This window comes from Pongo pygmaeus, chromosome 21 (assembly GCF_028885625.2).
Source record: "Pongo pygmaeus isolate AG05252 chromosome 21, NHGRI_mPonPyg2-v2.0_pri, whole genome shotgun sequence".
In the NCBI taxonomy this organism is placed as follows: domain Eukaryota; kingdom Metazoa; phylum Chordata; class Mammalia; order Primates; family Hominidae; genus Pongo; species Pongo pygmaeus.
This window is the reverse complement of record NC_072394.2, coordinates 34105849-34120736: the sequence shown is the minus strand read 5'-3', so window position 1 is coordinate 34120736 and position 14888 is coordinate 34105849. Positions and strand designations below refer to the sequence as shown.

Below are 14888 nucleotides of genomic sequence, written 5' to 3'. Positions count from 1 at the left end.
CAGGGTCCTCCTTGTTTGTTGACTGAGTGGAAGACTTAATGAGTTAAGTATTTAAAGTGTGTGGGAGCATGCCTGGCACACAGTAGGTGCTTGACATGGGTTTGAATGATTAAACATGGCATTGTGGGAACTCTCGAGTTTTTCCAGGATGGCCTCACTCACTCCTTGTTTGCTCTGTGGCCGCAAGCCTCTTGCCCAAGCTCTGCCTGTTGCCTCATATGTTGAAGAAAGATAACACCCGCCTTGCCTCCCTCATGGGCTAGCAGGGAGGCCCAAAGAGATGATAGATGAAAAAGCACTTTGAGAACTATAAATATTTGGTCTTGTTGCTACTCCTTGACTAAAGTCACAGCCATAGCTGTGTCATTCATTCATTCATTCATTCATTCAGTCAACAAGCATTTTTGGAGTAGAAGCAATATCTTATCACTTAACTGGCTTTATGAATTTGGACAAGTTACTTCCCTCTGTAAACCTGAAGATCTGTAAAGTGAAAGTAGTACTCATTTCAGATGGTTGTTGGGAGAAAGACTAAACAAGGTGCTCTGAGCTTACTGAGGATAAAAACTATGTCTTATTCACTCTTAACAGCTACTGCTGGGCCTAGTACTTGGTGGCTGAGTGTTTAGTGACTGGATTAACAAACATTCCTAATAATTAATGGTACATGTAAAGTGCACTTACACATTGCCTAGTGCAGAGTAAAAGCTCAGCAAATGCTGAGTCTTTCCCTTTTCTCTATGAGGCTTGAGGTGCCTTGATTCAGCCATGGGTTGCCTTCTGCAGTCAAATTACCAGGCAAGGCCAGACTCTGAATATGACTCAGATGGGAAGTAGAAGTGAGTATTAATGCCTAGCTCCAGGATGTCCTTACCTGCCTAGGCTGGACTTCAGTGCGGGAGTTCTGAACTATCGAGGATCAGTACTGCTTAAACATAAAATCCAGTGTGCTATGGTTCTCACCCCATGCTTATCTCTGATCCAGAACAACTGCCTCTTGTTCTACCCACTCTCCATCTGCTACTCAGAAAAATTTCCCTTTGCTCACAGCACCCACATTCAGTTGGAGCCCTAGGGGTTACCATGTCAGGGAAGTCCCAGGGAGTCACTCAGAAATAGCCTTTGGGGCAAGGTCCAGAGAGGGAGCCCAGTTCTAAGGCTTAGTGTCTCCTGGGACTGGGTCAAGCAGCAGGTGCACACATGAGGCCCAGGGCTGCTGGCTGAGTGATGAAACTGAGAGATGTGTAGGGCCAGACAAGAAGTCAACCTAGAGGAAACTGCCTGGCTGTTCATGCAGGTGTTTGGACACCTGGGGGAACTTTCTGGGTCTGATTTAGTGGTGCTAGTGTAGGTTCCATATTAGTATCCCAAGCCCCAGTGAGGGAAACCTTTGGGACTCCCAAGCAAAGCCTGTAGTTGGCACCCAGCACCTTTAAACCCTTCTCAGATCCCTTTAGGGTGAAAGAGAGGCCCCCTCCTCTGGGTTCTACAGCATCTACAGCTGGAAACTCCAGGGACAATGACATAATAACCATAGCTCCCTTTATAAAGTCTCTGCTGTGTGTTAGGCACTGTGCTGGGGCTCTTTATGAAAAGGGGATCATTTTGTTATTGGAAGTATGGGCTCAGGAATCAGACAGAGTTGAGTTTGAATCTGGTCTCTATTACATATTAGCTGTTAGATCTTGGGTGCATTCCTTTCCATTTCTGAGCCTCAGTCCCCCTATCTGAAAAATGGGGATAATAATAATACTTCATAGGGTTTTTGTAAGGATTTAAGAGCCTTTTGTAAGGATGTATGTAAGATCATATGGTGCAGGTATTAAGGTAATTTTAGTAATATTTAACATTGAGCACTTGCACTTAAGCGTTTTATATGAGATCGTTCATTGAATTCTCAAAATAGTACCACTCAGGGAGGTTCTCTTATTATTCCTATAGAGAAGTTAAGAAAGTTGTTCAAAGATGCACAGCGAGTAAGTGGTAAAACCATGATTTGAACCCAGGTAGTCTGGCTCCAAAGCCAACTTGTCCTACCTGGATAAGGAAGGCCCTAGTAAATGTTGTTGTTATAACTATTGTATCCAGCATTGTAGTTGTCTGTAGTTTTTGGTCTATCCACTGAATTCTGAGCTCAGTGAAGACCAGAAACCCATTTAATCACCTTGCACCCCCGGAGACCAACATAATACTCATAGAACTCATTAATATTTGCTTAATGGCTGAGAATATTCTCTTTCTTTAGTAATCAATCAGTAACTCTTTATCGACCATTTCCTGTAGGCTAGCTTTGAACTAAATCCTAGGAGGAATGCAAAGTACAGCTATGCCTGTGTAAACGGAAGATTGGGTGTGTGCGTTGGGGGGGTGCATTCCAGAGAGCACTGTGTCATTGGCAGAAACTTCCACACAGGAGGCAGAAACAATACAGGTGGTTTGAGGATGTTTTCCAAGATGGGATTCCCACCCCTCCCTGAGGGAGTCACTTCCTCCATCTCCTGCAGAACAGGGTGACACAGATTCCCTACTCCGGCCAAGGGCAAGGAACCACTGTAAGCTCTTCAGTCACTCTAATCCAGAAACTGTGTCTTTATGACTCAGGCAACCAGTTCATGGGAGCCTAGAATGACAGGGAAAAAGTCATTTTTAGAATGACAGGGAAAAAGCTGGGAAGGGACCTTAGAAAATCACTCTTGCCCAATACTCCAGCCAAAGTGGTCTTTTAAAAACCAAGTTCAGGCCGGGCACGGTGGCTCATGCCTGTAATCTCAGCATTTTGGGAGGCCGAGGTGGGTGGCTCATCAGGTCGGGAGTTCAAGACCAGCCTGGCCAAGATGGTGAAACCCCATCTCTACTACAAATACAAAAATTAGCTGGGTGTGGTGCACGCCTGTAATCCCAGCTACTCAGGAGGCTGAGGCAGAAGAATCGCTTGAACCTGGGAGGCATAGGTTGCAGTGAGCTGAGATCGCACCACTGCACTCCAGCCTAGGTGACAGAGCGAGACTCCGTCTCAAAAAAAAAAAGTTTAGGGCTGGGTGCAGTGGCTCATGCCTGTAATCTCAGCACTTTGGGAGGCCGAGCCGAGTGGATCACCGAGGTCAGGAGTTCGAGACCAGCCTGACCAATATGTTGAAACCCCGTCTCTACTAAAATTACAAAAATTAGCCAGGTGTGGTGGCGTGGGCCTATAGTCCCAGCTACTTGGGAGGCTGAGGCAGGAGAATCGCTTGAACCTGGGAGGCAGAGGTTGCAATGAGCCGAGATCACACCACTGCACTCCAGCGTGGGTGACAGAGCAAGACTCGTCTCAAAAAAAAAAAAAAACAAGTTCAGGGCTGGGCTCAGTGGCTCATGCCTATAATCCCAGCACTTTGGGAGGCCAAGACAGGTGAATCACCTGAGATCAGGAGTTCCAGACCAGCCTGGCCAACACGGTGAAACCCCATCTCTACTGAAAATAAAAAAATTAGTCGGGTGTGGTGGTGCATGCCTGTAATCTCAGCTACTCCGGAGGCTGAGGCAGGAGAATCACTTGAACCCAGGAGGCAGAGGTTGCAGTGAGCCGAGATTGCACCACTGCACGCCAGCCTGGGCAACAGAGTGAGACTCTTGTCTCAAAAAAAAAAAAAAAACAACCAAGTTCAGGCCAGGCATGGTGGCTCACACCTGTAATCCCAGCACTTTGGGAGGCCAAGGCGGGTGGATCACCTGAGGTCAGGAGTTCGAGACCAGCCTGGCCAACATGATGCAACCCCGTCTCTACTAAAAATACAAAAAATTAGCGAGGAGCAGTGGCTCACATCTGTAATCCCAGAACATTGGGATGCCAAGGCGGGTGATCACCTGAGGTAATGAGTTCGAGACCAGCCTGACCAACGTGGTAAAACCCCATCTCTACTAAAAATACAAAATTAGCCGGGCATGGTGGCTCATGCCTGTGATGCTAGCTAGCTACCTGGGAGGCTGAGGCAGGAGAATCACTTGAACCCAGGAGGTGGAGGTTGCAGTGAGCCAAGATTGCACCATTGCACTCCAGCCTGGGCAACAAGAGCAAAACTCTGTCTCAAAAAATGTAATAAAATAAAAACCAAGTTCAGATCTTATTGCATTTTTGTTTGCAACCCTCCAAGTGGTCTTCCACTGTAGTTAGAATAAAACCCAGACTTTTTTTTTTTTTTTTTTTTTTTTTTTGAGATGGAGTCTTGCCCTGTCGCCCAGGCTGGAGTGCAGTAAGCGTCATTTCGGCTCACTGCAACCTCCGCCTCCCGGGTTCAAGCGGTTCTCCTGCCTCAACCTCCTGAGTAGCTGGGATTAAAGGTGCCCACTGGCCGGGCGCGATGGCTCACCCCTGTAATCCCAGCACTTTGGGAGGCTGAGGAGGGTGGATCACCTGAGGTCGGGAGTTCGAGACCAGCCTGACCAACATGGAGAAACCCGTCTCTACTAAAAACACAAAATTAGTCAGGCTTGGTGGCACATGCCTGTAATCTCAGCTACTCAGGAGGCTGAGGCAGGAGAATCGCTTGAACCTGGGAGGCGGAGGTTGTGTTGAGCCAAGATTGCACCATTGCACTCCACCCTGGGCAACAAGAGCAAAACTTCGTCTCAAAAAATAAAAATAAAAAAAGGCACCTGCCATAACGCCCAGCTAATTTTTGTATTTTTAGTAGAGATGGGGTTTCACCATGATGTCCAGGCTGGTCTCAAACTCCTGACCTCGTGATCTGCCCACCTCAGCCTCCCAAAGTGCTGGGATTACAGGTGTGATCCACTGCACCCAGCAAAACCCAGACTTCTTACCAATCTCTGAGGCCTGTGTGATCTGGTCCTGGCTGCCCCTCCATCATTCTGTCTCTCCCTTACTCCACTCAAGCCGCATGGGTTCCTTGCTGCTCCTGGATCCTGGCATAACTTCTTCCTGCCCAAGGGCCTTTGTAGTTGCTCTTTTCTCTGCCTGAAATGTTCTGCCCCTAGTATTTCCTTTCTGAGTCCTACATTTGGTTCAACTTGCTGGTCACCTCCTCTAAGAGACTTTCCTTGACCTTCAGTTTAAAGTAGCCATGCTATTTCTAAATCCCTCTCCAGTCTTCTTGTAGTTTTGTCATAGCAACAACCTCTACCTGGAATTTTCTTTTTGTTTGTTTACTTGTTTTTGTCTGTCTCTTCTATTAGAATATAAGTCCCATGATTATAGGGCATTTGGTTTGTTCATCATTGTATCTCCAGTGTCTGCAGCTGTTCTTTGCAGGTAGTAAACATTCAGTGAATACTTTTTGAATAAATGATTAAACAAATGAACAAAACCTAAGACATGAAAAAACTGAGGCCCAGAGAAGAGAAGCTAATGAGAATTAATAGTGTTCTTTCATCCTACTTTTGAATGCTCATTAAGTGCCAAGCACTGTATTCAGTGATTTACACGCATTATTTTTGCCACTTATTCTTAATTGTTATAATGAGTTGTTTAGAACATCATTTTTTATATATACCACTGTACCACTTAAAAGAAAACTGGACCAATCTTATTTTTTATTGGAACCTTGCTCTGTTTTACAAAGAGTTGGAAGCAACTTAGGAAAATTCATACAACCAAAAGGATAATGTAGCTAAGGGAGTTGGGTGAAAGGAAAATATGGGTAAGAAGACAAGAGCCAAAACTAAAATTAGTTCACACAAAGGTATGTTACAAAAGTCCTTTGAACTGAGCAGTTTTTCTGCCATTCTTTATAACTAAATATTGCCCAGATTCATTTAAAATGATGGTTTTTAAAAAATCTAATTACAGGCCAGGCATGATGGCTCATGCCTGTAATCCCAGCACTTTGGGAGGGCAAGGCAGGCAGATCATGAGGTCAGGAGATCAAGACAGTCTTGGCCAACATGGTGAAACCCTGTCTCTACTAAAATACAAAAAATTAGCCAGGTGTGGTGGCACGTGCCTGTAATCCCAGCTACTCAGGAGGCTGAGGCAGGAGAATCACTTGAACCCAGGAGGCGGAGGTTGCAGTGAGCTGAGATCACACCACTGTACTCCGGCCTGGCGACAGAGCAAGACTCCATCTCCAAAAAAAAAAAAAAATCTAATTACATAGATGACCTTGGGATTGTCCCAGACTGCACCTAATAGTCTAGGATTTGCTGGCTCCCTTCCTGCCTCATCAGCTGGGCTCCTGGATTGAGGCAGCATGATCTCCTCTTTTTGCCAAAGGGGCTGGTCCAGCAGGGAGGAGCCTAGACCCCTCTCCAGTCCTCTCTGGACCTAGCTAACTTTGTTTCAAGGAGTCTTTTCCATAGAAGGTTCATTAATTGAGATATTGCCATTGGAAACCCAGTTCTGCTCTCAAGATACTTCCAGTTGAATTAGAGAGAAAAGACATAATATACATGAAAAGAGATCTTGTAAAAGCCAACAATAAATGCTAAATGCCAAATGAGGGAAGGACTTCACAGAAGAGGTGAGGTTTGCACCGAGCCTTACCACAAAGCAGGGAAAAGAGGGGCTGTAGCTCCCAGTAGGAGAGTTGACGTGGGCTAAGATTTGCAGGCTGAGACCAACTCTCAAGAAGAGACCCGTGGGCGGTGGCAGTCAAGTTTTAGGCATATGTGGAGGGGTCTCTTTCATTAGGTAATAAAGCCAAAAAGATCAGCTAGAGCCAGGTTTGTGGGATCTTCAAGTGCCAGGGAGAGGATTCCAAGGCCATCCTTGGCAGCCCTGGTATCCCAATAGATAGGTCATGCCCAGGGACTAATGCCCATCCTGGCCACTGGTTGGGCTGCTGATGCCCAGGTGGCAATGGCAGCTTCTGAAATGGGAGCCAGAGCCTTCAACTAATAGTGAGGGGAGGAGTAAGTGTGGGGCCATTGTCAGTTTAGCGTTTGGCCATCCCAGGTGCTATTCATTTGGCGATTCAGCAAATGTTTATTGAGCACCAACTATGTGCCAGGCCCTGTGCTACGTGCTGAAGATGCTAAGATAAACAAGATAAGGTCAAGGACATTGCTTTTATAGAACTCTTACTTTAATGGGAGAGACAGCTAGCCTGAGAAACAAGATTATTTCAGGGAGCGGGTTAAATGCTGTACAGAAAATGAAACTGAGTAATGGAATGTCTAGGGAAGCAGCTATATGCATGGGCCCACTCAATTACTCAGCTTTGACACTGCTGGGTCTAGTTGGTACCTTTGTTTCCTTTTGTGTTATAGATGGAGGTGATCTTTCAAATCTCCTGTGCAGAGATCCAATGGGATAATGGTGACTACCATTTATTGAGCACCTAGCCCATGTCAGATACTCTACATGCATTTTCTCATTTAATTCCCTCACCTAGACTGTGTGGTAAATGGTGCATTAGCCCTACTTTCTTTTCCAGTAAAGAAAGTAAGGTTTAGATAGGTGAAGTTGCATGCCAGGGTCCTGCAGCTTTACATGGTGAATCCTGGATTTGGACCTAGATTGGGCTGGCTCTAAAGCCAGGCTTCTTTCCCCTGCTCCACTCTTGGAATAAATGAAGGATTGTTGGTTCAGGATGTGCAGAAAGCTGCTTAGCAAAAGGAGAGTTGGAGAAGAATCTTGGTTTGAGGGTCTTGAAAGACACCTACTGTCCTCCCAGCTGAGAGGACTCTTTCTCCTCATCTTCAGGAGGATGCCTCCAGAGCCTGGGGTTACTGTAGGCCTTTGCCAGAGGCATGTTCGGACTTAGCCAGCTGAGTATCCCCTGTTTCCTGCTTTTACCATCTCAGCTGCTGGTCAGGAGGTTTGGGAAGGTGACATCATCTAGCTGAATCAGCTGCTGCTTCTAGATACATTACTGGAACTGAAAGTCATTACCCCTTCCTTCCTGCTCTGCAAGTCTCTTCAGAATGAGGCTGGAGTATGGGTGTTCCACCTGTCTGCAGGGTCATGACTAGAATGATACTTGCTACTTTTAAAGAGCTAAAAGGTTTTTAAAAGCTTGTTCGTGGAAAAAGCTTTCCTCAAGGCTTCTCAAGCTAAGGGAACAGAGTGTCCTTGAGAGGCAGGAGGATTCACAGGAAGGCCCTCCCTGACTCCCTCTTGTCCACCTACATTTAGCCATGTGACCCTTCTGATCTCCTTTGCCTAAGTCCGAGGCTTAGGCCTAGCACTGTAGGATGGGTAAACAAAACATTATTTGTGGACTTTTTGACCTTAAGACTTTTAGAGTCTGGTCAAGGGGACAAAAAAAAAACTGCTTACATTTCAGAGCAGACCAGCCACCACACTATTGGAGACATATTGGAGATCTCCCCTTGACTCAATAATTGAAAAGCAAAAAAGGGCAGGTGTGGTGGCTCATGCCTGTAATCTGAGCACTTTAGGAGGCTGAGGCAGGCAGATTGCTTGAGCTTAGGAGTTTGAGACCAGCCTGGGCAACATGGCGAAACTCTGTCTCTACAAAAAAATACAAAAATTAGCCGGGTGTGGTGGTTCACACCTGTATTCCCAGCTTCTCGGGAGGCTGAGATGGGAGAAACACTTGAGTCCAGGAGGTCAAGGTTGCAGTGAGCCATGTTCACACCACTATACCCCAGCCTAGGTGACAGAGTGAGACCGTCTCCAAAAAAAAAAAAAGAAGGAAAATCGACTGGGTCCAGTAGCTCATGCCTGTAATCCCAAAACTTTGGGAGTCTGAGGTGGGAGGATCACTTGAGCCCAGGAATTCAACATCAGCCTGAGCAGTACAGTGAGACCTCCATCTCTACAAAAAATTTGTCAGGCATGGTGGCACACGCCAATAATCCTGGCTACTCAGAAGGCTAAGGTGGGAGGATCACTTGAGCCTGGGAGTTCATGGCTGCAGTGAGCTGTGAACACATCTCACAGAACTCCAACCTGGGCGACAGAGCAAAATCCTGTCTCAGAAAAAAGAGTCATTGGAAGGTTTTGAACCAAGAAATGACAGTCCGACATACATTTTTAAAGGATCACCAGGCTGGGCACGATGGTTCACGCCTGTAATCCCAGCACTTTGGGAGGCTGAGGCAGGCAGATCACTTGAGGTCAGAAGTTTAAGACTAGCCTGGCCAACATGGTGAAACCCCATCTCTACTAAAAATACAAAAATTAGCCAGGCATGATGGTGTGTGCCTATCATCCCAGTTACTCAGGAGGCTGAGGCAGGAAAGCTGCTTGAGCCTGGGAGGTGGAGATTGCAGTGAGCTGAGATTATGCCACTGCACTCCAGCCTGGGCAACAAAGCGAGACTCCGTCTCAAAAAAAAAAAAAAAAAAAAAAAGAAACAGCAACAGCACATGCTGAGGATTCTCTGTTCAGTGGTTTCCACTTATCAGTATAGCACCTCATTAATCCAACAGTTTTATGAGGTATGCTCTAGTGGTATCCACATTCTACAGAGAAGAAAACTGAGACTTTGAGAGGTAAAGTCACCTGTTAGGCCGGACGCGGTGGCTCACGCCTGTAATCCCAGCACTTTGGGAGGCCGAGGCGGGCAGATCATGAGGTCAGGAGTTTGAGACCATCCTGGCTAACACGGTGAAACCCCGTCTCTACTAAAAATACAAAAAATTAGCCGGGCGTGGTGGCGGGCACCTGCAGTGCCAGCTACTTGGGAGGCTGAGGCAGGATAATGGCATGAACCCGGGAGGTGGAGGTTGCAGTGAGTCAAGATCGTGCCACTGCACTCCAGCCTGGGTGACAGAGCGAGACTCCGTCTAAAAAAAAAAAAAAAAAAAAGTCACCTTTTTTTTGCTGCAAACTGCCAGCATCCAAAGCCTGTCCTCTTCCCTCTTCCATTTGAATAGGCTCATTCCAGCCAACATTCATGTATATTCTATCCAGGCCCCAAAGTCCAGTACCAAGCCAGTCTTTTCCAGGAAGCCTTCCCCAAGCTTATCTAATGGCCTGTCTCTCTATTGAGAGCTGATCTACAGAGCTACCATCCATTGAGCACTCCATGGGTGCTAAGTATACTGCTGAATGATTTAAATATGTTATCTCATGTAATATTCCAAGGAGCCTGTGACATCCATTTTACATGTGAAAATAGTGAAGCTAAAATATAGGCTCATGCCATCATGCCTAGCTAATTTTTTTTTTTTTTTTGAGATAGAGTCTTGCTCTGTTGCCCAGGCTGGAATGGCTTGATCTCAGCTAACTGCAGCCTCCGCCTCCTGGGTTCAAGTGATTCTCCTGCCTCAGCCTCCCGAGTAGCTGGTATTACAGTCACCCACCACCATGCCCAGCTAATTTTTGTATTTTTGGTAGAGACAGAGTTTGACCACGTTGGCCAGGCTGGTCTCGAACTCCTGACCTCAGATGATCCACCCGCCTCGGCTTCCCAAAGTGCTAGGATTACAGGTGTGAGCCACCACGCCCAGCCGACTAGCTTATTTTTAAATTTTTAGTAGAGAAAAGGTCTCACTGTGTTGTCCAGACTGGTCTCGAACTCCTGGGCTCAAGCAGTCCTCCCACCTTGACGTCCCAAAGTGCCGCGATTACAGGCTTTAGCCAGCAGTGTCTGGCCTCTAATGACGCTTTATTCATGAAAATAAATGCCAAAATGTATACAGTGCATGGGCATATGACTGGGAGACCTTGGTAGGCCAGCAGTGGCAAGGACAGTCACCTAGAAGTAAGTGCCCTAGAGTACACTGAACCTGGGTTTCAACTACCCAGGCTTACTCCTTCTCAGAACCAGCCCTGTTCCAGCTTTGTGTCCCTGTGTGTTTGCATGGGTGCAGGCACAAGTAGATGACACAGTGGTGATGCTATGCACCCAGGACATTTCATAATAGAGAAGGACGTTGACCACTGCCATGGGGTACCAAAGGTCATCAGGGCTGTGAAAGCCAAGGACACTCAGGCAGCCTTACTCTGCTTTGAGTCTGAGTCATTTCCTGAGGGATATTGGTCATTCATTGATTTGTTCATTAACGAGTATTTATTGCATTCCTGTCATATATCAGGGACTGAGCTAAAGGTTGGACATACAGTCTGAACAAACCAAAGTCCCTATTCTCACCCAGTGGACATTCCAAGGTGGGTGACAGATTCTAAGTAAATTAACATGTCAGGGCTAGGCATGGTGGCTCTCGCCTGTAATTCTAGCACTTTGGGAAGCCGAGGTGGGAGTATAGCTTGAGCCCAGGAGTTGGAGACCAACCTGGGCAACATAGTGACACCCCACCTCTAAAAAGTAAATAAAATGTGAGGTAGTATTTAGTGCTATAGGGAAAAATAAAGCAGAGAAAAGGGATTAGGGATAGGAAAAGGAAGGGCAGGGTAGTTAGGAAGGCCTCTCTGATAAAGTGACATTGGATCTGAATGCAGTGAGGGCATGATCTGTGCAGATATATGGGGGAATAGTGTTGTAGGCATAGAGAACAGCAAGTCGTAAAACAAAAAAAAGCCAGATGCAGTGGCTCATGCCTGTAATCCCAACACTTTGGGAGGCCAAGGCAGGAGGATCACTTGATGCTGAGAGTTTGAGATCAGCCAGAGCGACAAAGCCAGAGTTTAGCTGGGCATAGTGGTGCATGTCTGTAGTCCTAGCTAGCGACTCGGGACACTGAGGCAGGAAGATGGCTTAAATCCAGGAGTTTGAGGCTGCAGTGAGCTATGATCCTGTCATTCCACTCTAGTCTGGCTGACAGAGCAAGACCTTGTTTCAAAAAAATTAAAAAATAAAGCAAGTACAAAAAAAGACTCTCCAACATATTTAAAGTACAGCAAGGTGGCCAGTATGGCCAGAGTAGAGTAAGCCAGTGGTAGGAATCAGGTCTGAGACGTCACCAGGGGCCAGGTCTTGTAGGGCCACATGGGACCTTGCTTTAAGGGCAGTGGAAAGGCATGGAGGATTTTTAAGCAAAGAAGTGACAGGTTTCAGAAGGATCTCTCTGGTGTGGAGAACAAACTCTATGGGTAAGAGCGGGAGCAGGAGACCAGTGAGAAGCCAGGTGGGTGATAACAGCAGTTTATACCAGGGTGGAGGGGTGGTGGAAGTGGCAAGCAGTGGTCAGAGCTTCGATATAATTTGAAGGTTAGACCAACTGGATTTGCTGATGATTGCTGGATAAGAGGTGAGAGAGAGAGGAGTCCAGGTTTTTGGCTTAAGAAACTGGAAAGTCCTTACTGCCATCTAATAAGGGGAAGATGCATTGGCTGATAGTGATTTCCTGCTAGGGCTGTGGAGTTGAACTGCCTGCATTCAAGTCCTAGTTTGCTTACTGTTTTGTTTTTGTTGTTGTTTTGAGATGAGGTCTCACTATGTTGCCTGTGCTTATCTCGAACTCCTGGGCTCAAGTGATCCTCCCGCCTCTATTTTCCTGGGATTATAGGTACACCACCAGGCCCTGCTTACTGTTTGACTTTGGGCAAGTGTTTAACTTTACCAAGCCTTAGTTTCCTTCAATGTAAACCTACTGTCTAGATGATAGGCAGTTGGATGCTGTGAAAACTAAATGGGGGTAATTTGTATGAAGGGCTTAGGACAATGCCTGGCATATGGTAAACCTTCAGTAAGAGTTAACTCTAATCCTTATTACTATTGTTGGAAGGCAAGAAGTCCCAGGGCCTCAAGGTCCTCTGGAAAGCAGGCAGCAGGTTGCACTCCACCTCCACCACCCCCTCAAGGAGCCCACCCTCCAAGAGGCAGCTCAGACACCATCTGTCCAGCAGAGAAAAGCCACAGGGAGACAGCTTTCGGGGAGCATTAGATAGATGAGCCCTTCCCAAGAAACCTAATCTCACTCTCAGCAGGTGCTAATCCCACCACCCTCCCTTGGTATCTGAGCCCAGCCCACCCACTTCCTTCCCCACCCCCATCCTGTGTCCTAGACCCTCTTCCCCTTCTCACCAGCTCCAAGCTGCCACCAGCAAACTTCCTTACCAGATGGAGGGGCTCTGACAGAAGCCCACCACCCATCTGACTGGGCCCAGCCTCTCACATGTATCAGGTCACCAAGGGCTACAGGTGCCACCTGTCCAGAAGCACCCCCTACAGGTGCCAGTTCCTGGGCGTGGTGCGTGATCCAGGCTGGAGCCAGCTGGAGCCAGGAACTCCCACTGTGCCCCAGCTGCTGCCTGCCCTCCCACCCACAGGCAGAGAAACAGGCTTAACCCTTCGGACACTGCATATGTTGAGTTAGTTGTTACAGTTCTGGCTCAGAGTATTGCACTGTTTCAGTACACTTTTTTTTTTTTTAAAGAAATTTATCATAAATACAACAGAGAATATCTAATGCATATGTACAATTTTAAAAATAGGAAAATCATCACCTGTAAACTCATCACCCAGTTTAATTAGTAATCAAACATATGTCTGCCTTGCATGATGGCTTATGCCTGTAATCCCAGCACTTGGGAGGCTGAGGTAGGAGGATTGCTTGAGGCCAGAAGTTTGAGACTAGCCTGGGCAACATAGTGAGACCACCATCTCTACAAAAACTAAAATTAAAAAATAGCTGGGCATGGTGGTGCACGCCTATAACTCCAGCTACTCAGAAGGTTGAGTCGGGGATCACCTGAGCCCAGGAGTTTAAGGCTGCAGTAAGCTATGATCGTGCCACTGTTCTCCAGTGTGGGCAACAGAGGGAGACCTTGTCTCTAAAAACAAAAATAAACGTGAGTACCTTAGAGCCCCCTGTGTACCTCCTCCCCAATCACAGCTACCCCACCATCCATACCCCTGAGTTCTGTGTTTTGTTTTGTGATATCTTACCATGTCAACCAGGCTAGAGTGCAGTGGCATGATCATACCTCACTTCAGCCTCAAACCTCTGCGTTCAAGTGATCCTCCTGCCTCAGCCTGCCAAGTAGCTAATTTTTAAATTATTATTATTATTTTTTTTAGAGATGGGGTCTCACTATGTTGCCTGGGCTGGTCTAGAACTCCTGGCTTCAAGCGATCCTCCTACCTCAGCTTCTCAAAGCACTGGGATTACAGGTGTGAGCCACCACACCTGGCTACCTTTTTTTTTTTTTTTTTAAGTTTTACTATATATATGTAGGTATATATTCCTAAACAATATAGGATATTCTTCTACATGCTTTTTTTTGTTTTTGTTTTTGTTTTTTTTGAGACAGTCCCACTTTCTCGCCCAGGCTGGAGTGCTATGGAGCAACCTCAGCTCACTGCAACCTCCACCTCCCGGGTTCAAGCGGTTCTTCTGTCTCAGTTTCCCGAGTAGCTGGGACTACAGGCACACGCCACCACACCTGACTAATTTTTTTTTTAAGACGGAGTCTCACTCTGTCGCCCAGGCTATAGTGCAATGTGGTGCGATCTCGGCTTACTGCAACCTCTGCCACCTGGGTTCAAGTGATTCTCTTGCCTCAGACTCCCGAGTAGATGGGATTACAGGCACCTGCCACTGTACCTGGCTAATTTTTGTAGTTTTAGTAGAGATGGGGTTTCACCATCTTGGCCAGGCTGGTCTTGAACTCCTGACCTCATGATCCACCAGCCTCGGCCTCCCAGAGTGCTGGGATTACAGCTATGAGCCACCGCGCCCAGCCCTAAGTTTTGTATTATTAGTAGAGATGGGGTTTTACCACATTGGCCAGGCTAGTCTCAAACTCCTGACCTCGTGATCCGCCTGCCTCAGCCTCCCAAAGTGCTGGGATTACAGGCGTGAGCCACTGCGCCCAGCTTCTGCATACTTTTAAACTTCATTTAGGTATTATGCTGTGTCTATCGTCTGCAGTTTCCTTTTTTCATTCAAGGTTGAGATCCATCCATGTTACTTGCATAACATAATTTGTTCATTTTCGTATCCATTTATATGATCATGTCTCAAGCTGTGTATCTATTCTGCTGTCAGTGGTTATTTGGGTTGTTCCCTTGTTTTTGCTATTTCAGACAATGCTGTTATGAAAACTGTTTGTGTCTCCTGCACATGCACATGTT

At 46.6% G+C, this 14888-nt stretch overlaps 1 protein-coding gene and 1 long non-coding RNA gene across 10 annotated transcripts in view; one reads left to right on the top strand and one right to left on the bottom strand.

Annotated features, from left to right (window-relative positions):
- BCL2L1 (BCL2 like 1) overlaps nt 1-14888 on the top strand; it is a 59899-nt gene that overhangs the window by 16974 nt on the left and 28037 nt on the right. The gene's annotated exons all lie outside the window — the stretch shown is intronic.
- The window catches only part of LOC129021473 (uncharacterized), a 46112-nt gene that overhangs the window by 9794 nt on the left and 21430 nt on the right, over nt 1-14888 (bottom strand). For 2 of the 3 annotated variants that reach the window (XR_008496071.2, XR_008496072.2), the window contains exon 4: nt 2434-2620. The exons of the other annotated variant lie outside the window; for it this stretch is intronic. This is a non-coding gene — a long non-coding RNA (uncharacterized LOC129021473). Of the gene's footprint in view, nt 1-2433; nt 2621-14888 lie in introns of those variants that run through there. 3 annotated transcript variants of the gene reach the window in all.